Consider the following 22,999-nt stretch of genomic DNA (forward strand, 5'->3'; position numbering starts at 1 on the left):
ATCTCAATCATGTCATTCATTTCGAGTAACTGACATTCATATTGGTTTAATGCCCACTTTCTAGTTATCTCATTTAGTCAAGTATAATTATGCATGCATCCTATGTTTTCTGGATAGCTTGACTTATGCATTCATCTACTCGAACAAATTATACTCATGACATCATATAAGGGTTAAAAAAACATAGATATTTGCATCAGAATCGCAACTTTCATTTCATGCATCATCATATAAATATTATTACAATCACATAATTCAGTCCAAACAATTTAACATAGATAAATTCATTTCATTATAATCATTTATCTCATAAAAAATATCATTGACATTCATCAACATTCAACGTTCAATCAAGGCAATGACATTTTCATTCATATCATGATATTAGGAACTTTTACTCATACTTTTACGAATTTCTATTTATCCCGTTCATCTTATCAAGTAAGCCAAGTGCACTACATCATATGAGCATCAAGCAAGTATGGATATTTATCACAACATGACCTTTCATCTCACATGTTATCACTTATATATATATATATATCATAAATTTTTATTAATAATTTTCTAAATTGAGACTCACCATAATCGTAATTTTATTCAAACACCTTCGCATCACATTGAACATGGTCGGCATTTCGGTTGGAGAGTACCTCTGTCTAAGCAAGGCGGTGCTCATACGCGTCGGAAGACATCACACTATCACGGATCAGTGGCATGTATAGCTGGACTTTTACACATGCTAGGTTAGTCCGAGAACCGACTAAGCCATAGCTCTGATACCACTTAATGTAACACCCCTTACCCGTATCCAAGGCCAGAACAGAGTACGAGGCATTACCAGACTTAACAATACCCATAGACGAAAACGGGGCCATAAAATTTCATTTAATTCAAAACTTTTCGAACACATGCATAACAAACAAAGCTAACTATATCATCACATCAAAACGTAGGACATGGCACGATTAATTAAACTTATAAACCATAATGGATAATCATATACGATAACTCAATGCAGACTGATACGTAAGGTCAAAATCATAATAAAAATATATATCACAAACCAACTTCCTATACATGCCACTCACTTGATATTTCTAATATTTGAATTAATTTTCCCAAAAATGATAGTTTGATAGTGTGATTTTGCCTCCGACGATCTCCAACCCCGAGCCGACCTACCAATACTAAAGAAATGGAGAGGATGGGTAAGCTTTACGCTTAGTAAGTTCATATGAAAATAATAAGCAATTACTACCATGCTTTTCAAGATAAAACACTATAATTGTACAATTACACATATTTAGGTTAAGATGTGTTATCGAGTTACAGTTACTAAATCATTCATATCTGAAGCTACAAAACTCCAAATTTAGTTTTGTTAATTTTCCTTGAAACTAGATTCATATATATTTCTCCCATAAAATATTCAGAATTTTTGGATTAGCCAGTAAGTACAGTTTATTAGTTAAAGTCTCCCCTGTTTCAGAGTACGACTACTCTGATCTCTGTACACTATGAACCAAATTTCTCCCTGTACAGAATTCCAACGACCATGCAGTTTGTTTCCATTAAAAATAGACTCAATAAGGAAACCATCCATGTAAGGTATGACTCTTAATAAGTTTTTTACAATTTATGGTGAATTTCTAAAATTAGAACAGGGAATCTCTAATTCATTTAGACACTGTTCCACATGAATTCAAATATCACACAATATAGAATTCTTTTGCTTCCTCTGTTACTTTCATGTGATAACAGACTCATTAAGCTTTATTTTCATATATCATTTTCATTTTTATTCAACTTCCACAATTTTTAGTGAATTTTCAAAATCATGCAACTACTGCTGTCCAACACTATTTTACCACTAAAATTCATTCTTACATAATTCCACTTAATCCATTTTGTCTTATCGAAATTCACCCAATTATTGAGCACATTGCTCATAATTTTTCATAAACATATACCTACACTTATTCATCATATAATCATGTTCAATTGTATTTTTACTTAATCGATTTTCCCATTGAACTCTTCGGAATAATAATTGATACTCAATTGCCTGAACATATTTTCACACTTGTAGCCAAAGCTATCTGGTACGCATAGTAGCCTGCACATAGTGCTACACATGCGAGCAATTATCCGGTACACGTAGTAGCCTGCACTTAGTACTACACTCGTGATCAATTATCCGGTACATGTAGTAGCCTGCACTTAGTACTACACACGTGACCTAACCATCTGATACACGTAGTAGCCTGCACTTAGTACTACACATGTGATCACAGCCAGTACATAGTCGCTTTGCACTTAGTACTACATGCGATCTCACAATAGATCATTCGTATCGTTTTTATTCCGAAGGTTCAATCGGGAAATTCCTCACTTTTCAACATTTTACTAAATTGTCCGTAATCAATTTAAATTCGTAATTTGCATCAAATAACCATTTGATAGGCAGCCACATTTCATATGATATCAAAATATAATAACATAAAAAGAATCGATAGATTATTTATGTACGAATTTACTCGAAGTGTCGATCTCACTATCCATATTACCAATTGTCCATTCATAGTATAATAAAACACAACTCAAATATCAAATCAGCTTTTAAGAATTTACATAACATATATCACTTGTCATGTATCTTTATTTTCTTGCATTTCATGTAACATTCTTTCATGTCATATTTCCACATCATAAACACCATTCCATCAACTTTTCCAATATATTAAATCATAAAATATATGAAATAATAGTAAGAAATATAATTCAAACATAACATTGCATTATTATTATCATACGAACTTACCTCGATCCAGAAACAACAATTTACCATTTTAGTCCATAACCTTGTATTTTCTCGATTTAAGCCCGAATCTCGATTTCCTTCGTCTATAGTATCACATTTAGCCTAATAATTAGTCACACTATTCATACGGGTCTAAAATCACATTTTTAAAAATTTTCATTTTCACCCCTAAACTTTTGCATATTTGAACTTTTGCCCCAAGGTTCGAAAATTAAACTTCATCCTATTTTCTTATGTTTTATGACATGCTGATCATTTTTCCCTTCTATGGCAACATCAAATTCTCACTCTAACATGTACTTATGACTATTAGGTATTTTTACCGATTAAGCCCTTTTGCTCGTTTTCACTTAAAACCGAGTAGCACAAGTTGTCTAACATAATTTAAAACCTTATATTCTATCATTAAACACCAAAATACACAAAATTCACCTATGGGTATTTTTCCAAATATGAACCCTAGGTTGAATTATTGCTAGCTAAGCTAAATCAAGTTATCGGGACTCCAAAAACGTAAAAATCATTAAAACGAGGCTAGAACGGACTTACAATCAAGCTTGGAAGCTTGGAAACCCTAGCCATGGAGTCTCCCTTGGTATACACGTCCATGGTGATAAAGATGAGCAAAATTGGCTTTTAATTTTGTATTTTAATTCATTTTATCCCTAAATAACCAAAATGCCCTTACTACTAAACTTTCCAAAAATTTCATTCATGTCCAATATTTGGCCATAAACTTTGAAATTGGTCAAATTCTATTTAAGACCTTCTAATTAATATTTCAAAGCAGTTTCATACTAGAAACTTCTACAATGCAAGTTTTGCAACTTATTCATTTTAGTCCCTAACTTCAAATTAAGCACTTTATGCGTAGAATTTCTTCACGAAATTTTCACACAATCATGAAATCATATCATAGACCTCAAAATAATCATAAAATAATTATTTCTATCTCAAATTTGTAGTCACGAAACCACTATTCCGATTAGGCCCTAATTCGGGATATTACAATTCTCCCCCTCTAGGGATTTTCGTCCCCGAAAATCTAACCAGAAAAGTGGTCTTCACTTAGATTCATCAATTTTATATTCAGTGTTGAAGAACTTTCACTCAGGCGGTGCCTCCAATATATCTCTTTAATTTCTCATATATTCTGAAATTCATTATCAGAAGTCGATCCTCGCTGTACTCTTTCAGTTTGCTACTCACTATCACATTTTCCTCTTTCCGCTACGGAAATAATTCTGATATAATCTCGAAAATAATCCTTTCTTCTAGTTACAAAACAATTAATCATGCCATCCTTTACTACTCATTCCTTACGTTAATCAAAACTGTTTCAATTGCATTAGCTCAAGTACCAAAATATCTCAATTGAAGACATTAACTATAATTGACTTACTTGAGAGAAGTAATCCACCATACCGATTGAAACTCGCACTTTTATCACTTATACCTTTACTGTTATCAAACCTTACACGAAAATTAGAAAAGTCCCAATACTGAAATCACTACATCACCCAAATCAAATCAGAAGTATATCCATACTTGACATGATTATCACGAGCTGAAGAATGCACTTCGAACATGAGTCATAGTTGACAAATTACGGAATAAAGATAACAAGAAAATCGAACAAAGAAATCTAAGATAGAGAAACCCAGAATAAAGAAACCCAGAGTAAAGAAACCCAAGATAGGATACTCTGCCGGAAAATCAAAAACCAAACTCATGGAAAAATATAGAAGATCCCGATAATTCCTCAGAGAAAAGAAATCTAGTAGAAAACATCATTTAATCTCACTGGAATCAAATGCAACAAGAACAATGTATCTTCCCATATATATACATATCAAATGGAGTATCAAGTAAAAGAAACAGAATCATAGTATCATACATATTCTCTCACCAATTTTTTATCAGGCAGAATATAATGGAATGCCCGAAGGAATAGAGTATTACAAATTATAAACCAGTCAGGCTACCAATGTTTTCGTCTAACATCAGGATTAGAAAACATCCCCATATAACAAAAATTTCTTCAAAAGATCAATAACCATAGAAATATTTCTGGGAACGGATAAACACATAGAACATCTTAGAAGAAACTACTAAAATCTGTCTAGCCAGAATCTTGTCACACTCGGATATTACACATTTAGGATATCATTTCCCCAACTATTTACGCCATCACAGATTTCATATTACTTTTCACTAAAGAAGACTAGTTCGAATAAATTTTGATTTACACTTTTCTCGACCTTGTATCTCGAGTAATTCAATTTACCAATGTAAATTCATTCTTTAATCGGAGACGATGTAACACCCGTGCCGAGACCGTTGCTTGGAGTCGGACACGAGGGGTTCATAGACTAAATTCACTTATTTTTACAAATCCATTTAAAAATTTCCGACAAGTCGTTCTTTGCATCACTGTCAGCCTTAAAAATCATATCTTGAGTTTCAAAACTCGAAAACCAGTTTCGTAAATTTTTCCTGAAACTAGACTCATATATCCATCTACAATTTGTTTTCTAGAATTTTGGGTCAAGCCAATTAGTACAGTTTATTAGTTAAAATCTCCCCTGTTTCAGGGTTCGACTACACTGACCTTTACGCATTACGACTTGGATATCTCCCTGTACAGGGCTTCAATACTGATGCTGTTTGTTTCTAATGAAACTAGACTCAAAAAGGAATCTATATATATATGGCATTACTTCTAATTATCTCTGGTTAATTTATGATAAATTTCCAAAGTTGGAACAGGGAATCCAGAAACCGTTTTGACCCTGTCTCACGAAAACTTAAATATCTCATAATATACTATTCATATGATCGTTTCGTTACTATCCTATGAAAATAAATTCATCAAGGTTCGATTACATAATTTATTCACTATTTAATTCCTAATATTTTTAGTGATTTTTCACATTCACGTCACTGCTGCTATCAGCATCTATTTTTAAGGTAGACTTTACCTATTACATGGTTTCCATGATTCAACTAGCCCTTTTTGCATGAATAGCACAAAATATGATCATGATTAACCATTCCAATGGCTAATCGTTCCCAAACATTTCCATACCTCTTAATGAACATCATACAAGACGATTATAATACTAAGCTCAAAGTGTATATAAGCCATTTTCGCATGGCTATCCAAATTTATACAAAACCAAAGGGTCCATGACCAACAACAAACGGGTAGTCCTATACATGCCATTTCAAAGTTCAACCAAAAGTGTACCAAAGGGCTTTGATAGTGTGGGCGACTTGACTTCAATAATCCCGAGTCCGATGGTGACGAACCAAAATCTATAAAGCAGAGATTCAAAGAACGGAGTAAGCATTTAATGCTTAGTAAGTTTGAGCCATAAAATTAGACACAACTAAAGTGTAGCATTCATATGGCTAAACAGATAATTTCATATGCACAAATTCTCAATATCATACTTACTTCACATCACCAACCCTTATATTCATACACAAAGATCAACTTAGCCAAAGGCGGTAGCTCATTTATCGATCGAGCGAATACTAATTGTAAGGGCTCAACTAAATCAATGCATATCTGAGACATACCTCATTCTTTGGGATTTTACGAGCATATTAATTGAAACTATTACAGCAAGGTCGCTCATTCCCAAGCCAAGTACCTTTGGGATTTAATCGGATATAGCTACTCGCTCAATGCCTTGGGACATAGCCCGAATATAGTAACTCGCACAATTGCCTTCGGGACTTAGCCCGGATATAGTAACTCGCACAAATGCCTTTGGGACTTAGCCGGATATAGTAACTCGCACAAATGCCTTGGGACTTAGCCGGATGTAATAACTTCAGCATAAATGCCTTGGGACTTAGCAGGAACTAGTCACTAGCATAAAATGCCTTCGGGCTTAGCCCGATTATCATCCAAATATTCATGCACATATCAATAAATCATGACACATCTATGTTTCATTTTCATAATTAAGTTCAAACACAAGTCACGTATTAAGCAAACCCATTTTCGGCTCACTAGCCACATACAAACAGCGTGGTTTACTTTGCTTTATGACACTATCTCTATGCATATACATTATGACTTAATCAAATCATAAACTAAGTCTCATTGCTCGAAAACTTACCTCGGATGTAGTCGAACGATTTCGATGGCTATTCGACCACTTTTTCCTTCCCTTTATCGGATTTAGTTCCCCTTTGCTCTTGAGCTTAATTTAACAAATAAATTGATTTAATCATTTGAGCATCAAAAGAGGAACTCAAGGTACTTAGCTCATATATATACATTAGACACTAAAGTCACATACATATGAAATCATGAATCAACCCAACATGTTAGCCAATATTCACCTTAGCCGAATTTTCTAAGTCAAGATAAAGCCATCAATGTGTTTATCTATGGCCGAACATACACATCAACCTATGTACTCATTCATGTGGTCGAGTATACATATTCCAATATGATTTCATTTCCATTTCGTTTAACACTTAACTTTTACCACATATCAAATAACCCATTTCTTTACTCATGTGGCCGATTATATTCGGTCATGCATACACACATAAAAAAAATCAATTTGGAGACTCTATCAATCCAACATACATTCGCAATAGTCCATAATTCTCTCTCTACCACTCATTTCCCATTTAACAAAGCTTCCATTCGAACTCATTAGTGAGTATCAATTAACTTAAGCTATCTTTTAAACCTTTATTTATCACTTCATGCCAAACCAAAGACCACATTCAGCACTTTCATCCACCATTCTACCAAGCATGCAATATTCAACCACAACCAACTCACATTCGGCCCTAGTTCATAACAAGGTAGCCGAATTCTTTTTATGGTTCAAACACTCATCCATCATCATTCACCTAACTTTAGCATGAAACAACAAAACTCACCAACACAACATCTAGCATCCACCAAGAAGACAACACCCATGGCCGAGTATCATCTCCCTCACATAGCAAAGATTTAGACCGTGGGCTAGGTAGGACTCAAGCTAACAACTAAAATATACATGAATCTCATAGAGCAACATCAAACATACCTTAGCCTAGTTACATGCATGGCCGAACCTCTTCAACCTTTCTTCTTCCTTTCTCCTTAAAGTTTTCGGCCAAATATGTTCAAGGATGAACACTTTTTTTTTGTTTTCTTTTCTTCAACTCACGGCAATGGGGGGAACAATCACACACATTCTTTCTTTTTTTTTCATCATATTCCCTTTCATTATTTTATTACCATGCTCCTTATTTTATTTTTCCTAACATACATCACTAACATAACATGTTTGTGACATGTTTCCACCCATAGCATGGCCGGCCACTATGCTTTAATTTGGCTAATTTGACATGCAAGGACAAGCACTTTTCCACATATATTAATAGGCCACTTGAACACTTGCCTAGCATATTTCTAAATTGTCTCACATAAGTCCCTACTAATAAATTTCACATAAACTGACCAAATTAAAGTATGGAACTATCACACAAGCATTTACGCATATCATAAACACAGAATATAACCATTAATTATTTATAAGACTCGGTTTCATGGTCTCGAAACCACTTTTCGACTAGGGTCAATTTAGGGCTGTCACAGACAGTGCATAGCTCCAATAATCCTTATGCAATGTGATACTTTTTCTAGCTTTAACTTTACTTACCAACTCATTCTTCAATCTCTAATCATATTTATAATTATTCTAGCACTGAACTCTTTAGTTTCTCAATCAGAAACTTATTCAGTACAAATCTCATGAAATTCCATTATAAAACACCACTTTGTTAAGGGGGAAGGGGTCGTAGGGCATCTGACTCAACTCTCATATACATATACATGTAACACAGTTTTCATCATAGCAATCATATCTCAATCATATCATTCATTTCGAGTAACTAACATTCATACTGGTTTAATGCCCACTTTCTAGTTATCTCATTTAGTCAAGTATAATTATGCATGCATCCTATGTTTTCTGGATAGCTTGACTTATCCATTCATCTACTCGAACAAATCATACTCATGACATCATATAAGGGTTAAACAAACATAGATATTTGCATCACAATCGCAACTTTCATTTCGTGCATCATCATATACATATCATTACAATCACAGAATTCAGTCCGAATAATTTAACATAGATAAATTCATTTCATTATAATCATTTATAATGTGATGAAGAACTTGAGATTTTCCATTGTTGATAATGTGATGAATTTTTTTTTTTTGATGATAAATATATATGTCGTAAGATTGTTTTGTTTAATTAAGTGATTTTTTTGGTAAAAAAGTGTATTAAGGATTAAATTATGAATTTTGTAAATTTAAGGGCTTAAATGTGAAATAAATTGAATAAATGGGCTGCTAAGGACCTAGGGAGCATTCGACCTAATATAGGCTTATCGAAATTTTGGGTATTTTGTGTGGTTTAGAATTAGGGATTAAATTGAGACAATGTGAAATGTCAGGAACTGAAATGCAAAATGCCCAAATTATGTATTTTTAGATTTAATTGAATGAATATGTTATTAAACAAGCCAAATTTGTATTGAATTAGATTAAGAAATGACGAAATCAGATTTGGATCTGGGAAAGTCGAAAATTGTCGAATAGTCGTTCCGGTCCGTTCGTGTTAGTATGAGGTAAGTTCATAAGTAAATAAATGTTGTTAAATTTAAATATGTGCTGAATTGAGTTGTAAAGAAATATATATGTGATGCCAAATTGAATTGAGCTTTGCAGAATCTGTTCCGACCATGGATTGAAGATGAATATGTGAAATTAGGAAAGCATCGATAGTGATATGACGTCTGAAAGTCTCGTACGAACCTTAGGAATAGAATAGGATACATAAGTCATGACATAGGATTTTGATATGTGTTATTATGTAAGACCACGTCTGGGACATTGACATTGATTTGTGATTTACATGTAAGACCATGTATGGGATATTGGCATCGTATATGATTTCGTGTAAGACCCTGTCTGGAACAGTGGCATTGATATTTGATTACATGTAAGACCACATCTAGGACGTCAGCATTGTACGAGCTTATGAGCTATCCAAGTATCCTTATTGATTCTAAACTATTCAACAAGTATTCCGAGAAATGAATAAATATGTGAAATTGTATCCGATTCAGGTACGTGTGATTTGTTTATGAAATTCATAAATGAAAGGTGAGTAAATATCATATGACCGTTTGTGAAATTTATGACAACAAATGATATGAATGTATATAAATGAATGATGTGTTATATACGCTTGTTATATGAAATTGTGGTCCTATGTTTTGGACATGAAATTGTTAAATTTGGTTTAGTGATATTGGTTTATAAATATCATTGAAATGATTTATTTACTTATGGCTTAATAAGCTTTCAAAGCTCACTCTATGTGTTTTTCCTATGTCTATAAAGTTTCAGAGACTTGCTCGGGTTGGAAGTTGTAGAAGACGTCATCACATTATCCAGTTATCGCTTCGGTAAATAAAAGCTTTGAGTTTTGGTTTTGTGGCATGTATAGGCTAGTTTTGAGATGATTCATTTTGATTTGAGTATATATATAGCCATGCGAAAATGGCTTAATCATGATACTAATATTGTGTATATTCGGTTATGTATTAAGCTCATTTTGGGAAGTATGTTTCATGGTTTATATGTATGGTGTAATTGGTTATATGATTCGGCTTGAACATTGAGGTAAATATTGGATGCATTTTCGACTTATGGTTTATATTCCTATAGGTAAAATGATGAGTATAACATTGATGGTGCATTAGTTATTTCAACATGGTTTGAAATGGAAAATAATGTGAAATTTTTTCAAATATATATATGGCCAAGTGAAATGGTCATTTTGGTATGTTCATAGTTGAGCATTTGGTAATGTTTGATATGTGGTTTTGGCATATTTTGGTATAGAGAATGAATATGAATTTGGTTGATGATATTATGGAGTTATTGATACATGTTTAGAGTTGAATTTGGCTAAAAATGTTGCATATATGATGCTTGATTTTGGACTTGTAGGGAGGATCCAAATGGGGGGGGGGGTAAATTAGCCTTACAAATGGCCTATAATTGCCTACACGGTTGAGCACACGGGCATGTGTCTCGACCGCATCCTTAAATGTTTAGTTTAGAATCAAGTCAGACTTGCACACGAGCCAGACACACGGGCATGTGATAGGCCGTGTGACCCAAGTCATTATTGCACACGGGCTAAGACATGGTCTAAGGCATAGCCATGTGAGACACACAGCCTAGCCACACGAGCATGTGCCCTTGTTTGAAGAAAAAATTTCAAAGTTTCGTAAATAAATTTTGTATGTGTTCGGTTTAGTCCCGACCCCTTTCTAATGCATGTTTAAGGTCTCGCTGACCTAAGAAAGGGACTTTATGAAGATATTCGACTATGATATGAAAATGTATAATTTATGATTGTGAAGTGGACGTGAAATGTTCCAATATGTCCGGTAATACCTCTTAAACTTAATCTGGCGACGAATACGGGTTAGGGGTGTTACAAAAAAGGTATCATAAATTCAATTCCTTAAACATCAGATATTTCTACGTTGAGGATCCCCGTCTGTGGCATTTCATCTCTTTTTGATATACTTCCGGTCTTTGGCATCTATCGCACCCTTGATGAAATTTATAAGTGTCTCTATTTATGGTGGGCTAATAGAATCCTGATTGTAATATCTTCTGAGTCCTTTTTTCTCCAAAATTTCCTCCACGTGGTGAAGTATGAAACCCTTGTAAGATGTCATTTATCTATTCCTTAACTATACATCTTTGGAATAATTGATGGGGCGTTGCTAGAAAATATATGGTTCTTCATAGATATATATTTTTTTGAATCATGTGTGATTTTCTTCTTTTGTTGGCACGATGCATTTATCAAGAAAACTCCTTTAGTAATGTAATTCACATAATCAACGTACCATGGCATCTTTTTTATCCTTATGCCCTTCCTGATTTATTTCTACCTTAAATAGTTGCTCATCAATAAAATTTTCTTTTATTTCTTCAGAATTTTCCACTTTCATCTTATTTTCTATTTTTGAAAAATGATTTGCAATTTGATTTTTCATTCCTTTCTGATTTATTATGCTGAGATCATATTCTTGAAGCAATAAAACCCACCTCATTAATCTAGCTTTTGTTTATTTCTTTGTCATAACATACTTCAATGCAGAGTGATTAGTGTAGACATATTCTCTATTTGCCATTAAATAAGGGCGAAATTCTTCACGTGCAAACATAATAGTAAGAATTTCTTTTTCAGTAGTAGTATAATTACACTGTGTTGAATTGAATGTCTTATTTGCATAGTGAATAGCACAAAATGTTTTGTTCTTTTTTTTCCCCAACACTTCCCCTTCAAAATAGACACTAGCATCGCACAATATAATAAAAAGTTCCAACCAATCAAGGTTAATAATAATAGCTGCAAAGATAATTTTTTTTCCTTTATTACCTCAAAAGCATGGATGCACTCTTGATTAAATACGAATGGTGTTTCCTTCTGAAGGAGTTGATTCAATGATTTGGAGATGTGAGCTGTCACAAACCAAATCTGGTTGATCCAAATTGAAGAGTATAAACATGAAGTTGTTTGTTCTAGCACACCTTGGTAGTTAGTTCGCCAAATTGTAAGCTTCTGGTGTATCAATGTTTTGGTGAATTGAGTATCTGCCATAAAAGTATATCAAGATTCAGTTCTTGATGTGTTCTTCAATAAAAAGAAGAATTCTATAAAAGAAAAGTAAGTCTTGTGTAGGTTACCGCCAAAGGTATAGTACGCATAGTTGTTTAAGCACGGTGAAGAGCAAGTTTTGGTAAGTTGATTTGGTTAAAAGCCAACTAAACTAACTGGTCAAATAGCTTATGGACAGGACTCTCATTTATGTATCTCTCGAAATTTGTAGGCCATTAAGAAGGACAAATTTTGAATTAAACGACACTTATTAAGTTCCACAGAATATGATGGGGTGATATATATATGTATGTGTTAGAAGGTTTTGAGAAAGGTTGGTCTTCTACAATATTACTCTCTGATTTTTCCTTTTCAAATCTAATTGTATTTCTTCTCTATTAAGTTGAAAGATAAAGTTCCTAGGTAAATCAATGATCATTACATCTCTGAGTAAGTAACATCACTCTCTATGTTATGTTTTGAAAGAGTAAGTACATGAAAAAAAGTATGAACAATGAGTTGTCAATACAAGGTCTTACATGGGGGTTATCTACGGTTCAGATGTTAAGCAATTTGTATGCATGAGGGTTATAATTATGAATCTATGTTCTTTAAACACTTATTGTTATTGGTTCGAGAAGGATGTCTAAGTCTAGAGCTTTGAGCTATAATAGGTTAGTCTCAGGTGAGACCCTAATGTCGACTACTCTAAAGTCCTTCTAGATAGATCTTTTGTAATTGATATTCTAGTAATGGTGTATGAGTATTTTAATGTTTGTTTAAAATATTTATGAAATCTTGGTATTGTGCCTTTATGAGTCCAGTATGTAATGGATTATATGTATGAGTGCATGTGATTTTGTGTAGTAACTATGTATGGGATCTTGAGATGTATAATGTGATACTTGATTGTGTTGACGTGTGTGAAACATGTATTGAAGTATGATTTGGTTAAGAAAATGAGTTCAACCTACCTGGATGTTTGCTTATGTTAGATATATTTTGTGCAATTGAAAAGGGTTAGGAAAATAAGGTGTAACTGAGTGTTGAAAGGTTATGTGATGTGAGTTTTGAAAGCGTAGTGGTATTCGATAAAGTTTGTCGGGACAGTAGAAAAGAATATTTGTATGACAATTTTGAAGAAAGTCCATGGCCATGGTACATTCTAAAAAGGGTGGATGAGTCGCATTTATTGACTACGGTGTCAACATGTCTCGGGGCGATGATGGGCAAACCTCACACAATTGTAAATTTAGGCAAATCCATATCGCAAACACAACAGTTCACTTGTGGTGTTTGGGTGTCATCCAAATAGAGCTTTTGTGGCATTTCAGTAATTTCTATATGGCATATTTCGTCTGGCCTCTATGGCATATTCTGATTTGTCCCTTGTGGCATTCTGTTAGCCTTTATGACGTATTCAATATGTTTCCTTTGTGGCATATTTTGTTTTCCCCTTGTCACGTACTCTGATAATTCTATGATTTGTCTATAGTGATTTTTGGCTTGAAAAGTTCAATAATGTAAACGAATAAGCTTTAAAGGAAGTATGGTACGTTAGTTTGCTTGAACGCAGTGCAAAGTGAGTTTTGTAACATGATTGGTTAGGAGTCAACTAAATGGATTAACTGGTCAAACATTATCTGCATTAGATTCTCTTTTATATTTCTCCAATTCTTATAAGGCATGAAAAGAACAATTTTGTATACATTTGAAATTTGTCAAGATCCACTAAAAGGAACTTAGAATATATATGGTAAGAAGGGAATATTCAAATGGTTTTTTTTCTTCCTTCTGTTCCATACTCTTATTCTTCTTCTTAAACCTAAATATACTTTTCTTCTTCGTTAAACTGGAAGCTAAGGTTTTTGGGGTAATCAGTGCATGTTTCAACCTCTTAGTAAGTCTGGTAGTTCTACATGCTATGATTTTGAAAGAGTAAGGATGTTAAAAGACATAAATACATTAGGGACTAAATAAAAGGCCCTGCATAGGGGTTGTATGTAGTTGATATATTGGTAAACTATCTGTAAACAGGATTTTAATGGTAATCCAATGTTCTTTTAAGTAGTTGTTGCTGTTGGATTGGGAAGGATGATCAGATTTGAAACTCCGAGCTAAGTAAAGTTGAGTTTCAGGTGAGCCTTTAACCTAACTCATAGATTTTAAATTTACAATGGTTATTAATATGTTGGTATCTTCTTATATTATTGATGAATGCATGTATATATGAAGTATTGTAAGGGCTTTGCATGTTTACAAATGAGATATATGAGTTGTTGCGTGAATAAGATGATGTGTGACATGTACGCATGTGAAATCATGTATGGAAGAGTTTGAATTTTTAAGGAGTGTGTGAATGTTTCTGGGTAAGTGTGTTCTTTGTTAAATGAGTAAAACAATCATTTATAATACATGTGATAGGAAAGTACATTGCTAGCCGGACTGGCAAATCATGACATGTAGATATGTGTAATACCCTATGGTAGAGATCCATGGCATCATATGACAATAAAAATACTCATGTGTTGCCTACGGTGAGATGTAAACCAGACTGGTAGATCATGAAATGAAAATATGTACATGACTATTTGGGAGAAACCTATGGCACCCTCTGAGATAGTCCTCTAGGACAGTATACACGTAATGTTCTGTAAAGCCTTTATAGTGTATTCAATGATGCCTATGTGGCATATTCCATAAAGCTTTTGTGGCGTATTTTATGATGCCTGTATGGTATATTCTGTAAAGCCTTTGTGAATGCATGTATATATGAAGTATCGTAAGGGCTTTGCATGTTTACAAATGAGATATATGAGTTGTTGCATGAATAAGATGATGTGTGACATGTACGCATGTGAAATCATGTATGGAAGAGTATGAATTTTTAAAGAGTGTGTGAATGATTCTGGGTAAGTGTATTCTTTGTTAAATGAGTAAAACAATCATTTATAATACATGTGATAGGAAAGTACATTGCTAACCAAACTGGCAAATCATGACATGTAGATATGTGTAATACCCTATGGTAGAGACCCATCGCATCATATGACAATGAAAATACTCATGTGTTGCCTGCGGTGAGATGTAAACCAGACTGGTAGATCATGAAATGAAGATATGTACATGACTATTTGGGAGAAACCTATGGCACCCTCTGAGATAGTCCTCTAGGACAGTATACACGTAATGTTCTGTAAAGCCTTTATAGTGTATTCTATGATGCCTATGTGGCATACTCTATAAAGCTTTTGTGGCGTATTTTATGATGCCTGTATGGTATATTCTGTAAAGCCTTTGTGGTGTATTCTGCAACTCCCTTGTGGTGAAATCTAGTCAATCACCTATGTGGCTTGATATGGATAAGCATTGAGACTCTTTGCTAACGGACACTATGATAAAATCTAGTAAGTTTGAAGATATCTCCATTTGGATAGTCTTGTGGTAAAATTGAATATGCCTTAGGGTCATTTTCTAAAAAGAGTTTCCAGAAGTGTTTCTAAAGAGAGAAACTGCCATAGTAACTCAGCAGTATAGAGAACTTGGTGTAATCGTAGATATGGGTGGTCTAAGTGTTCGTTAGATCTGAGTTTTGTTTACACTATGTAAGAAATTTATCTAAATTCTATGGTATCTACCAAATCTAAGCATTACACACTATATATATAAAAAGGTTATTTGAAGTATTAGTTGTCTGTCAACCCAGAGCGTTCTCATGATATGAGATAAGATTGTCTGGGATGACATAAAATGTATCATCCATTAGAAAAAGTTGTGGTCTGGGTTGAACTAAAATCTTATTGATATTTTGATAGCTACCAAATTCAGCATGATAGTTCACCAAAGGAAGAATTCATATAAAGGTCATCGTAAAACATCAGCTGTTATAAGAATCCGCTAAAAGTAACATCTTCATGTATCATCTTAAAGAAGTATTCAACATCTATCTTTGTGAGAATCCATTGAAAGTAGATTTTCTATAAATATCTTTAGGTTGATTGTAACCATATTCCAAGAAGCATATAAGATTTGCGTTTAGTGAAATCTAAATTTTGCCTAATGTGAGATCTGTGTGTATGATGGTCAAGTGTAAAGATTGGCGTATTTACATGTGGCCAATATTAGAGAAAGTATCCACCGAAGGCTGAAAAGGAAATCTAGAATCTTAAAGTTGAAGAATCCAATCATTAATACGCCAAGGTAATCTGGGTTAAAATTCACTAAGTTCATTTGAACTTACAAACATTTATTTTTTATACAAGCTTTGATTAAAGTGTTGGTACATTAGGAGAGACCAAGCCAGGAATATGCCAAGGTTGCAGTTCAAGTTGCGATATTATGCATACAAAGGGCACCTTAGGAATATGGCACTTAGTACACTACGCCATGAGAAGACCATCTTTACAAAAGTTTTAAATGGTAAAGTAATATATTGATTTTGAAAATCTAATGTATTATTAAACATCATATTTTATTTTTAAGAATGGTACAAAATAAAATAAGAAGTATGTTTTAGAATACTTTTACACTGAGTGTAAAATTTTTGCTAAGTGTTTATGTGTTGTAACATCCAATAACTGGATCCAGTGGTTTGGGTCGGGTAGAGGGTGTTACATTTTAATACTTTCGTATCATTTAATTGGGAAGATCCAACATATGAATCATATTAACCAAATGATCGTATCCATTCATATTCATAATCAAATAGCATTTCTTTTAAACATTTATTCCTGTCACCACATATCACATTTATAAACATTTCATACATATAAACTATTAACTTTCCAGTTATTTTGATATCATTTTCAAACAACTTTTAACCACATACTTATCATTCATTCAATTTCATCAGTTAACATTTTAATTGTCATACCAACATATCATTTCCTAGAAGCTCATGAAATCAATCAATATACTTCCTTTTAATAGCTAGCTCGATAAATTATAGAAAAATAATTCGGATATTCACGTAACTAAACCACACTAGGGAGCATCATAATTTTATACAGAGGCACCGTAATGTAAACGGAGGCACTGTAGTGTAAACGGAGGCACCGAAGTGTAAACTCGTACAAGCGTGCATTCAACCCTATTGGCATGCCAATCGTATCTAACCATTTACTACATTCAAAAGTGCATTTACATAGGATTCAAAATATTTATAAATCAGGGGCACTTCATGATTTTAGGATAATGTCATAACCAAATTAGAATCATTCAGCACAACATACGAATCATATTTCCTCAGAAATATAGAAGTTTCAAACAGACCCATAGTTCTTTCTCACCTTTAGTATCAATTATCAACAATTTATATATTCAATCTAATATTAAAGATTTATTAAAAATTCAGCCAAAAATCAGTTCATAGTAGCACAAAATACATACGATGAACTTACCTAATACAACTAGCAAGCAAATTTTTTATAGGGACTATTATGCAATTTTTCTTTTCTCCAAGATTTTCCTCCATACGATTCAATCCATGACCTGTATAATAATTCATTTCACATTATCAGCTTTTATCACTTTAAACTATCTAAATCCATGAATATAATATATTTTATTTATTTTACACAAAGTACCTAAAGTTTTGTATTTTATTCAATTTAGTCCCTAAAATCGTAATTATTATATCTTTAAAATTCAAGCTTTGATTTTCAATCCAATTGCAATTTCATCATTTTACAGCCCTCTAAAAACATAGTTTTCAAAAATTTCATGAAAAATTTTACACTATTACAATTTGGTCCATTTACACAAAACTAACAAAATTGGCTTAACAAATTAGTAATTAAACATACCCAAGCTTATAATAAAACTATTAAACATCAAAACTTCAATTTTCATTAATGAAAACTTTATAAATATTTAACAGTTTTTAAAACAAAGATACATGTCAATGAACCTACTTGCAACAATCTCAAAAACATAAAAATTATGGAAAAGATATTGCTAATATTGCTTTAAAATATAGAATTACGAGGTGGTATCTACAAGTATAAGGGTATAGTTTTAATATAGTTTTACAATGTAGTGGGTGAGTACTCCAAGGATCGTACCCAAGAGAGGCGAAGGTTAGATCAATTTTGGGGTGAAGGTGTTCACGAATGGGCAATACCAATTTTGGGCTAATTCCCACATTGATGACTTCCCAGGGTTGTCAAGCCTAGGGTTTGTTTCATGCTCTTCCTTTCCCAAATAGTTGCTCCATTGAGAAACCCTGCAAAATAGTTCATAGATTATGCCTCCACTTGCTAATCCCCCATGAAAGGATTAATTCCTCATGACTTTCATAGACAATCTAGAATAGATGGAAGAATAAAGCATGGTGAATCAATTGAAGTGTAGAGTTTAAGAAAGGCCTAACTTATATAAATAATAACACGACTCCTTAGAAGTTGATCATCTTTAAAAATCAGATCTCTTGAAGGAAAGCAATGAACAAGTAAACTAATCTTTGAGAAACCTAAGAAACAAAGAAAACGAAACTAAATCTAAAAAGAGAGTCTAGGTTAATGGATTGTAGTCCATAACATGTGCCAAATGAACCTATTTATAGCCTTCAAGTGGTCATCATCCTTAACCCTAAGTCAGATGACGTTCTCGAGCTTTAAGCTTGATTGTGCAAACCAAAATGCCCCTGCTTCATGTTTAGCTTTCATCCCAGAGTCGATGTCGTGGCACACCAAGATCTGTATCGCGAGAAAGAAGTTGATATGCTCTTCATGGGATGTCTTCAGTGGTATGTCGTGAAACCCTCAGTCAGTGTCGCAACATTAAAGGCAGTTTCATCCTTCCTCCATTCTCCTTCCAATGTTGCGACATTTTTCCTCCCATGTTGTGACATAGTGCCCAGTATTGACCTAAAATGACTTCTAATGGTCTCCTACACACTCATGAAGTACGTTAGCTCTCCCTTAGGCCTTATTTGGCCCTGAAGGTCAATAATAAAAGACTCAATGCACACATTTTATTAGGTAATGCACACATTTTATTAGGTATAAGTAAAATTGAAGAAACTTAACTAAAATATAATGAAAATGCTTGTATTCAGGCTCTTTAAGTGCGAAAACTAGTTTAATCTGCTACACCGAGTTATGGCATATTCGAAAGCTTACTATACAAGAAGGATTGCTTGGCCAAAAATGAAAAGCTCCAAAAATGGCTATTCAGTTTGGAGGAAAAGAAAATCAAGAAGATGACTTCATTTGCTTTTGTTTCTAATCTTTTAATTTATTTACTTTAACTTAATTTAACTAATATTTAATTATAAATATTCAATTATCACATACATTAGCGGAAACTAATATAGAAATGGCTTAATTTCCATATAAAACCTTAAATAAATGTTAATTATGCCTTTTAACAAATAATAACTAATACTTATTAACTTTTATGATTTTTACAATTTAGTCCTTTTTCCTTAATTAACTAAAAATTCATCCAATTTACTGGACCAAACCTCAATTCATCTATACAAAAACTCCGTAAATACTCAATAAAAATATTTACGGGTTCAGTTTATAGAAATAAGGTCTTAATACTTCATGTTCTAAAACCACTGACTTTCGGTACGCACCACTTGTATCTTGACTAACTGACCAATTAATAAAATCTATTAAATCATGATTCACTATTATAATATATTTAATTCGTAAATATTATTTAATAATTTTTTTAGACTCACTCATCAGATATGTGGTCTCAAATCCAGTATTTTTGATACCACTGAAAAATAGGTTGTTACATCCTTGGGTAGCACCTCAACCTATGTCGCACCATACAAGGTTTATGGCGCAACACGATATGTGATTTGTGCCTTGTATGGTTTGTTTCATGCTCTGACAACTCAAAAATCTTGTGCATCACTTGTCCCTTGCTCCCACAACAATTAGACCTATAATCATCATCCTACACACTTAATTACACAAATTAGCACTACCTAAGGCTTGTGTCGGCCTAATAGGTCGCAACACTCATAAAATGTGTTAAAAACACTTATTTTACTAATATTTATTCCTAACTAATAAATACTAAAAATATAATATAAAATATTAAACTACCTAGAAAATAAGCTCCTTAACTACTACATTTGACAACAGGTCACTTTGTATTGGGCATCAATGCAAATGACTCCCAAAAGATAGAGACATAAATGTGACTGACTCGACTAATAGTACATCAGACAAGACCCAAGACTAATAGATCCTGAATCCATTTATGGTTTAATTCACTTGTGACATTCATAGTGTGACATACCTAAATCCTGAGTGGATCACGGGCTATGTATGTGTGACTCATACACTTTGATGTAAGTAAAAGTTTGAGTTTGCATAAATAAGGAACTAAAAGTTGGTGCATTGAGTGTATGACTGCTACAGTATGTAATGTCATTAACAATGGTGGAATTAATAGCCCAATTGGGTAAATGGTATCCTGGCATTGGCATTACATGGTTGATGAAAAGTAATGTGGTCACAAATCATTCGTCTTTGTGATGCATGACTTGTTTACAATTTGATAGTAATTGAATTTTCATGAAGGAAGATGTAATGGTTACCATAAGATAATATAAGATCATATTGGGAGAACATATATTATCTTAAAGAGATTAAAGATATCCTATGAGGGTAACACACTTATGACAAGGTCATTGGACAAGCACTAATCAAGTTGCTTTCAAAATGGTATGTCGTTGGGGAGAGCTTAATCACGATAATATAGTGGAATGACTTCGTGACCAAATGAGTTTATAATTAATAGGAGAAAAGCTAGAACTTAGTTCTAAATTGTTTGAGCATGAATTGTATATGTAAAATTGATCCCTTCGCTAGCTCGTTGAAACCAAAAATGAATTGCGTGTTGAATCAAAATGAACAAAATAAATAGAAATGAAGAAATGGGAAACATTCAAGAAATGATTATGGTTTTCTCCAAAATGAAAATGGAAATGGAGAAAAATGAATCATTTGGTAATGAATGTGATTTTCTCAAAATGGAAATGAAAATGAAAATGAGAAATGAATTCATTTAGAAATGAAGAAGGAATTCTAAAAAATGATCAGAAGATTGAGTTTATTTTTATGAGCTATTTTATAGGCCGAAAATGAAAATAAACTATACGGTCATAGTGAACAAGTGAATAGTGAAATATTAAACATATTTTCTCATAAGTTTTATTATGGGTAAAATTGACATAATTCTATCGAGGATAAAACTGGGATGATAAAACTATTTAATATAAATATTGAAGTTTATTTTGGGAAATAGAAAAATAAAATCTGGTTGGATCATATTACAAAGTACTAGGTTGAAAAGTCTAGGAAGTACTTGTAACACCCTTTACCTGACCTAAATTACCGGACCCGGATATCAAATGTTACAACACATAAACACTTAACCAAAATTTTTACAACAGGTGTATGGTCAATCTAAACATACTTCTTATTCCCTTATTTATTATCTAAACACAAAAGATTTAATAAAGAAAATGCTTTAGAATACATCATACTTTCGAATACAGCATATGACATTTCAACTTAAAACTATGTCAAAGATAAACTCATCAAGTGTATAGTACTAAGTTTCATAGCCCTCTGGTGTCCTTTGTATGCATAATTTTGAAACTTGAGCTATGACCCTAAGGCATTCATGGCTTGGTCCATTCCAACGTACCAACTCTTTATCAAAACCTTCATCATAAATGGACACTAGTAAGTTCAAATGAACTTAGTGAATATTAACCCAGATTACCTTGATGTATTTATTGTTGCATTCCTTAAATTGAATATTCTGAATTTCTTTAAAGTCTTCGGTGGATTTCTAATATCGGCACATTCATATACGTCAATTTCCATACTTGATTAGCACATACACAATTCGCTCATTTTGCAAATAATAGATTTCACCTCTCAATATAGATCTAATTTCTTTTCTCAGAAACAAATCCATTCCTTACAAGGATATTATACAAAATCTACTTTTGACGAATCCTCACACAGATAGATGATGAACACTTCAACTAAGATGATGTGCTCCTTGATATTAATCTTGGTAGATACTTATACTAACTAATTTTTTAAGATGAACTTCAAATGAATCCTACTTTTGGTAGAATCTCATACTAAAATTGACAACTATCAGGATATCAATCAGATCATATCTCAAACAACCCGACTCCAACTTATTATGGTAGATGCAACATCCGAAGTCATCCTAGGGACCCCAGGCAACCATATTATATATCATGAGAATTCCTAAGTTTGATAGACAGCTTAAACTTCATATAACATTTATATATAGCATGAAACACTCGGATTTGGCAAATACCATAGAATTTAAATAAGTTTCATACATAGTGTAGACAACCTCAAGTTTGCCGAACACCTAGACCATCCATAGTTACGAATATGCCAAATTTTATGTACTAACGGGCTACGATGGCAGA

The sequence above is a fragment of the Gossypium arboreum genome, chromosome 12 (genome assembly GCF_025698485.1).
Source record: "Gossypium arboreum isolate Shixiya-1 chromosome 12, ASM2569848v2, whole genome shotgun sequence".
NCBI classification, from domain to species: domain Eukaryota; kingdom Viridiplantae; phylum Streptophyta; class Magnoliopsida; order Malvales; family Malvaceae; genus Gossypium; species Gossypium arboreum.